The sequence below is a fragment of the Camellia sinensis genome, chromosome 8 (genome assembly GCF_055761805.1).
Source record: "Camellia sinensis isolate YWXY chromosome 8, ASM5576180v1, whole genome shotgun sequence".
In the NCBI taxonomy this organism is placed as follows: domain Eukaryota; kingdom Viridiplantae; phylum Streptophyta; class Magnoliopsida; order Ericales; family Theaceae; genus Camellia; species Camellia sinensis.
In genome coordinates this window covers 29,753,713-29,761,938 of record NC_138968.1, presented here as the reverse complement: position 1 = coordinate 29,761,938, position 8,226 = coordinate 29,753,713, and positions in this window count along the sequence as shown.

Sequence of the window (8,226 nt, the reverse complement as noted above, 5' to 3'; positions counted from 1 at the left end):
GACTCTCTGGTTTTTGCCTCTAAATTTTCTAACCTAGATCAAAGAGGAGAACCCTCCTCTTATAGGAGTCCCTCTTGCAAAGCTTATTCAACAAGCTTGCTTAGAGGGACATCCCTCCATACACGTGTATGGAGGGAGGCAGAGTTGGTGCCAGCTATCACAGCTGGCACAAAATATCTCCAAAAAGTAGATGAACAGTGGTCGGCTGCCCAAAAATGTCATTTTGACAAAATTCAGTGCCGACCGGCAATAAACAGTGCAGACCGGCATAAAACAGTGCCGACCGGAAAAATAAAGTGCCGATGGGAGCAAAAACCAGCCGGTGACCTCTAGCCACTGCCGGTGGTGTGTGGGGATGCCTCACAAGGCATTCCTTGCCCCTCCAAGGCAAAACACAAGTGTTTGGTGCAAAACCAGACACTAAACAGTCGAGTTCGGAGATCCTGAGGCAAGGCGCGCGAGCCGAGACCTCCTGGAACTCCAAACAAACAAAAACATGGATGATCACCGGGTGTTCAAATGGTGACGTCCAAGTCTTGAGGACGGTCAAAAATGGGGTGTCTACAGGGGCTGAGTTGAAGTGGTTGGTTTTTGGCAATTGATGGGAGTGGTGATAGTGTTTACTTCTGAGCATTTCACAATTGTGCTACCATTGGTAGTAGCATTGGAACTGCGAACGACATTCTTCTTCAAAGGCTCATTATCTTCCACAATGACCCCTTGTTTGATGGCATCCTCGATTTGAACCCCCATTTCATGAAGCTCTGTAAAGGTCAATAGAGGTAGAACAATCATCTTCCGTAGTAACTTACCATGCAGATTATGAACAATCATTCTTATCTGATTGTTCTCAGAAGGTCTCGTGGTCATCATCGAGGCTTTAGCCCTCCATCTTGTCACAAACTTAGAGAAACCCTCATTCGACTCTTGATGGGTTGCCTCGAGGTCATGAGTTGTGACCTCAATCTGTGTATTGTAGGAGTACTAAGCAATGAAAGCTTCCGCCATCTCCTCCAATTCTTTTTGACAGAATCTTCTAACTTAGCATACCAAATAGCCGTTATACCTGACATGGTGCGACCAAATAGAGATAGCTTCTGTGGTCTAGTTAAGCCATCGGCCGCAAGATATCAGAAAACCATCACAAGTGGACCATCGAATCTCTAGAGTCGTCAAAATGATCAATGTGCGGCATCTTAAATCGATTCGGCAATGTAACTGCAGAATCAGTGTATCCACCCTCTATGTCTGGGATAGAGTTAACCCCTTATGCTCTTTTGAACAACTTCTCTAATTTGTTGACTTTGAGCGCAGTTGGATCGACTTTGAATTCAAATGGTGCCTCGGTCTAATAAACCGATGCTTTGGAAACTTGTGTTGGGATTGGCTCTGTTGGATATTGGCAGTATGAGTAGTGGCACCGGGCACAGGGATATAGTATAGCTTGACTTTTTCACGCATCTTTCGGAAAGTGAATCGGTCCTACAGTGTCGGACTCTCGTGGTTTTGAATTTGATTTCACAAGTGCAATGTGAAACAATGAAAAATGCAAAAGAGTCCAAATCCAGCAATTCTTTTGGAAAATCGATGTTTTGAATCAAATGTCAAAAATGGACTGTTTTGCCAGATTTATAGAGTCGCCACCTGAAATTTTTGTTTTGGGAAATTTAGGAAACCCGTGACTCGTGCCAAAGGCCATTAGTCTGTCATCACCAAAGTGTCTCGATTCGGGAACTTAAGTATAAGAGGGGAAGGCAATGAATTGAACACCCCCACTCGCTCGATCAAAGATCGGCCTCTACTAATCATGATGTGATTTTTATTTACATTATATGCTCTTGTTCCAATTATTAGGTCAACTTTACAACGTGATGCATACAAGTATCGATTAATTTTGCAAACATTAGAATACTTGATTTATGTTTGTTTTGAAAAAGTGTTTTGAATATGTACCATTTGAAAAAGTGATCGCATATGAACATTATTCAAATCATTCCAATTCAAGAAAATAGCCTTTATCCATAGGCATTGAAGTAGTTTATCAATTGAGCATTTATCCTCACGGCAAGCATGCTAGACATGGCAATAATCACACTCATGCAACCTGCTAAAGCAAATAAAAGCTTACCTCGTACTCTAAGCCCAAAAGAGAAACTAGTTAGAAAAATGCATGATTCCTATGCAACATAACTAATGTAACACATGCGATAATGCAATTACTAGGCTCATTTACTAATATGGCATATGGATAATGCAGTCTAAACACGTATTCAAAGAAGTATAAGCAATAACAATGCGAGTTAGTATGATGAACCGAGCCTCGATGCATGCAATACAAGATGCAAACCTGAAGTATGCTAAACGAAACGTGATCCCCTAAACTAGCCGTCATAAGCTAGTAAATAAAAGGGAGAAAGACGTGGAGCTGGAAGACATACACATTATTACAACATTTATCCTCACGCAGGAGGGTCCGAATCAATGTCCGATAGTCCAAATTAAACTAATTATTACAAAACCAAATGAATTAATAAGTAACTAAATAATAAGCTACAAACACGAAGAGGCACAATGCTCGCATGCTCAGCGTCCAGAAGATGCTCTGTCTGCCTAGCTTATTCTATTTCACCTTCAGCCACTGCCTTCTATTTTTGCACAACACACTTCCTTTCCATTCATTGATGCCCGGCGGGCCCTCACTGGCGCTCAACCGAGCCTAAGGAATGCCAGTCGTGGCTCTGTTTCATGTAACTCCATTTGGTGCTTTGAAGTGAAAACAGTGCAGACAGAGTGTTCTAGACTCTGTTTGTCCATCTCGCACTTCTTTGTCATGGGAAAGCCTTGAGAGAAGAGTAGAGTTGTTTCCAAATCCATCAATAGACAAATTGATTGCTTGATGATTTCGGATACAGTTTGGACCAGAATCAATGAATGAAATGAACGTGACCATCCCTCACTCTTGTCATGGAGTGAACTCTAATAAGGTGGTAGACACGCTTCAAGAATCATCAAAACGCCATGAATTAGTGTATGATCATTCTTGACTCGATTAACTTGGCATAACGTCCGGCCAAGCTTAAACAGATTAAGTTATTTTCTTTATCCGCGTTGATCCAATTTTAAACCAATTTTTCTTTTAGTCATTTCCATTCTTTAGTCCATTTGTCTGAAATGATGATTAAGTCCTCCAAACCACTGAACCAAGCCACTCTTGTGACAAGATATGCAATCAAAAATATATATACATATATATATATATATAAATATGAGACGCATATACATAAAACCAAATCAAAACAAAAAAACACTTGTTGTGGGGTTCTAACCCCTGACCTCGGGCTTAACCTTTCAGTCCTTAGACGCCGAACCAGACCACTTAACCAAGCCAACTCTTATGACAAAATATTCCAACAAATATGTATATAATACATAAATATACAAGACATATACATATATGTATACAACTCTCCCGCATCTCTCTTTTCTGTCGAAAATTGCATCTGACACGTGGCCTCGCCTTTTTGTGTCAGCCGTTCGACAATTGCCTCGGCTCTCTCTCCCTCTTTTCTTTCTCTTTTGTCTTCTTCTCCTTCTTCGTTATTCTCTCTTCTATTCTTCTGTCTTCTTCTTCCTCATTTTCTCTTTCGTCTTCTTCTTTATCACTCTCCTGAGAGAGACAGAATAGAGACTCCCAGAGAGACAGAACTCAGTCTGCTCTCTGCCATGTCTCTACGATTCCTTTCTCTTACACCTCTCTCTTCTCACAATTGACTTCGTCGCACACCCTTATTCTGCTTCCAGGCATTAATGATCCTGGACAAAGTGCCCCTGCTCCTACTTATCCTAACCTTCCTACACTAAGAATCGGGCAGATAATGGCTGCTCAAACTGATATTGAAGCCAACCACTACACGTTGAAGTTATGTATGTAGACAGTGGCCGCGGTCACTAACTTGTCTCATCGGCTGAAAAACAAGACCTACAAGGTACATTGGTTCAATGCCCAACTCTCACTTCTCCAGCGTATGTACAAGGATGTGCGAGCAGAGATTTACGCACTGAAGGTGGAGAATAAAGAGCTAAAACAGAAATCCATGGTTATGGTCCGATTTGGAGCACCTTCATACTTTGCTTTTGATGATCAACGGGGGGGCAACTCTCTCGACGGTCTTGTAAGTACTGAGGCAAGGCCTTCAAGGGTTTCCTCAGACGAAACAAAGAGGAATAAATCGGCAGGAGAGCCGAGCAAGTGAGGTTGGCGTGTGGCCATCGCCAAAGAAAAAAAGAAGAACATGATCCCTCTCTTTCATTTTATTATTATTTTTTGTTTGTTATTTGTTTGTTTTTTTTTTCTTCTCTGTTTTATAGATATATATATATATATATTGATTTTCTTGTATATATGCTTGTACAAATTTGATCATGGTTAATCCCTAATATGAATAAAATGATTTTTTTTCTGTTTGTTTGTTTGTTTGTTTAGTATTCTCTCACAAACATTCTTTTTCTTTCAAAAGCATTTTTCTTTTGAACACCCTTCTTTTCTTTATTAATTCTGAAAAAAATAAACTCACAATTTTTTTTTCTTTATTTTCTTTTATTTCACAAACACACACTTTTTTTTTCTCGAAAACACATATTTATTATTTTTTTAAACACCACATTTTTTATTTTGAAAACTCTTTTTTATCTATATTTTTTTATTTCACAAACACACATTTTTTTTAGCACTCATTTCTTTATTGTTATCATTTTTTATTGTTATCATACTATTCATTATTGCACCCAAATTCAAACCCAAACCTAAAAACCCAAAATTTTTTAAAAAACAAAACCAAAATCAAAACAATAATAAAATAAATAGAAAAACACACAAATAAAACAAAAACCAAAAGAAACAAAAAGAAAAAAAACTGAATTGAAATCACTGAAGGCTGACCGGGCCTCGGTGATACACGGCTAGGCTTCAGCACAGCTGGCCGGCCTTCAGCAGCGGCGAGGGCAGAATCGAGAAAAGGCATGCCCGTGGTTGTTAAAATAAAAAACAACTCTCATTTCCTCACACCCGCTCATTCGAAAACACCCTCTCTCTCTCTCTAGGTTCCCTCTCTCCCTAGATTCCCTATTTCTTGAGTTTACCGAACTATCCTTGCAATTTTTTTCTTAAAACCCGTGTAATCCTCTATATTTTGAAAGAACATTTGATTTGGTGGAGTTTTGGGATTTATCTTGTTTTCTCTCACATTTGCCTACACTTTATTTCCTCCCCTCTTTGATTTCTCCCTCCCTCTTGGTCTTCTCTCTCCTAGGGTTTGGAATTTGAAATTTTCACCTATTTTCACTCATCCTCTCATTTTTTCATTTTTTCTCTTTCCTTCCCCCTTTGATTTCTACCTCCTTCTTGATTTTCTCTCTCCTAGGGTTTGAGATTTTGAAATTTTCACTCCAAAATCACTCATCCTCTCATTTTTCTTTACCTTTCTTTTTTTTTTTACTTTTCTTCTCACTTCCCTTACTTTTCTTGCTATGGCTAGTGATGAGATTCCCGTGCCTGACCTTGCCATAAGCATTAAGGCTGCCCTTGGTGTAGACATGGAGGCGAAGGAAGCCGTTGCATTGCTTTCTCTTGCTCAGAGGCCTTTTGATGCGGCTACATACCAGCCGTGGACACACGTGCCACCTCCTGACGGTATTTTGAGGTTCGAGGCATTCATCCGAGGGATGGATGAGGACATCCTGCTGCGAGAGCCTCAGGAGCATCTGTCTGTTGATGCCTCCACGATAAGCCATTTTTCTTTGTTTTTACCGTCTTTGAATTTCACTTGAACTTGAATTTCATAAGTTAAGATCGTATTCCCCGTTGACAGGTGGAGCTAGGAGGATCAGTGGATATGGATCTATATCTGATCCTGTGTGGTGGTACGAGAGGCTTCCGGTAGCGGTCCACACAACAGTTGATGCGGTTAGCTTTGGGCCCTTCTGCTCCGGGCATATTCAGATGAGGGCAGAGTCATGGCTTTATGGGGCCCTGGTGGAGAGATAATGGGATACTACCGATTTATTCCACTTCTCTTCGATTGGGGTGATGATGCTGACCCTATATGACTTCTCGATGCTGACCTATTTGAGGGTCAGGGTCAGCGGCCTAGTCCCCTTTGATCCAGACATGACCCAGTGGAGAGATGCACAGCTCCAGCTTCTTGAGTCGATCCTAGATGCCACCAACCACGGGATGGTGCATTATAGCTGGTTCTTGGAGTGCTTTTTCGACATTCAGGCCACTACTACAGAGGAGATTGCTCAGTACACCTGCGGCTTTCTCATGTATCTACTCGGTACCACCATGTTTGCTAATAGGGAAAGTACCATGGGGCTATATCTTTTGAGGGCACTTGCGCATCTCCCCCGGGTAGTAGATTATGATTGTGGTGGCGCCGGCCTGGCCACCCTATATTGCTATATGATCTCCGTCTCCCGTCGCAAGGCAGATTCACTCGGCAGCTACCAGAGGGTTTGGGAGGTATGCCGTACCCTCATCTTTTCCATTTCTGTCTTTCTATTCATTTGCATTTCATTTTCTGTTTTGTTACTTCATCCATCTACTTTTGTATGCAACTCTGGGTGTATACGTACGTCACTTCCATGGCTCCAATCCTAGTGAGGCCTATTGAGTTGTTGGTACCCCGCTCCTGGTACTTCAACTCTCGGTTTGAGCGACGCCGCCTCGTAGATCGCATATTCCCATACTTTCGCCACTTCTTTGATACGATCACCACAAATTAGGTAACAAAACATCATACCTTAACTATTTACGTACTGTATGTATACTGTATTGTTTCCCATACACTATACAGTCGTTCTCATACTATTATATTTGTACCATATTGCCTTTCTCAAACTGTACTGACTTCTGACATCGCATTGATCACACTGCACTAATTTCTATCATACTACATTGTTTTCTGTCAGATTGATTGGCACCCATGGGTGGGTATTCCCCAGGTGTCGAGGATGACCTATGATGCTGCATGGAAAACCTCCACCATGCAGATTTTATTTGAGGACCCCTTCGACCGAGCTTACTATCTGGGGGGGAGGTTCATCTACCAGACACGAGGCATTACTGATCCTGACGTTCCATTTCTTTCCCCACCAATTGTGAGGGTACTTGATGAGCTACAAGATGGTCCTCAGATTGACCTCTTGATGTCGGTCGAGGATGGTGACCGACATCATATGCTCGGCAACTTCACTACCTTTTTACATTCTCAGGTGATGGTGCCTCTTACGCAGGGCGTGGCCCGTGCTGTTCCGGAGATTGCTTCTGCCGCTGTTGTTTGTAGTGGTGTCCTTGTTAGAGGTGCCCCTGCTGTTGGTCCTCTTCCTGAGTTCTCGACGATTTCTACTGCGATTACTTTCATGCGTCCCGATGAAGTGATCTAGTAGATTCTCTTTGATCATATTGAGGAAGAGGACTGCAGTATAGTATTTGCTCCTAGTATCGAGCAGGCATACACTCTTTTGTACTTCTACTCACTATACTTTTTCTGTTATCTCTATTCATTGTTCTATGTTGTTTCACATCTTATTTCTTTTGCAAATATCCCGGGCATTTGGCGACGAGCTTGCTTGGATGATTGGCTTGCTACTTCTCATGGTTCAGAGAAGAGAGATCGCCCTGGTCATCCATGGGATTGAGGTACATTTTGTTTGCAGTTTTGTTGTTGTCATACTATAAACTTCTGCTAATGCGCACTGATCTCTGCCCTCTTTTCATCTTGAGCCAACAGTGCTTGTGGGACCTTCTACAGCTAGTAGGTTGGAACGAGGCTGAGAGAGAGGCCACGGAGGAGCTGATCGGGGAAGAGGTCGAGTGAGGCAGCGCTCACCTTCCGCAGAGTCCATGGAGGAGTACACGACCTTCGAGGGTAAGGGAGAGGAGGTCAACTTACAGTCGAGCAGCCCGAGTGATAATAGCGATACGCTTCCTCCGCAGTCGAGGAAGAAGAGGGCGAGGATGGGATACTAAAACTGACATTGTTCTTACTTTTTTTTTTGGTTTTTGTTTTGTAGTTTAAACATTAGTTTCAGATAGAACCTTTATTTTTTGAAGACTTTTTTTTGTTTTTTTTTTTTTTGTGTTTTACTTTGTAAAACAGTGATCGAGGTTGGTCCCATTTATAAAAACAAGTTTTTGTGAAATGATTTCCTTGCACAATATGATGA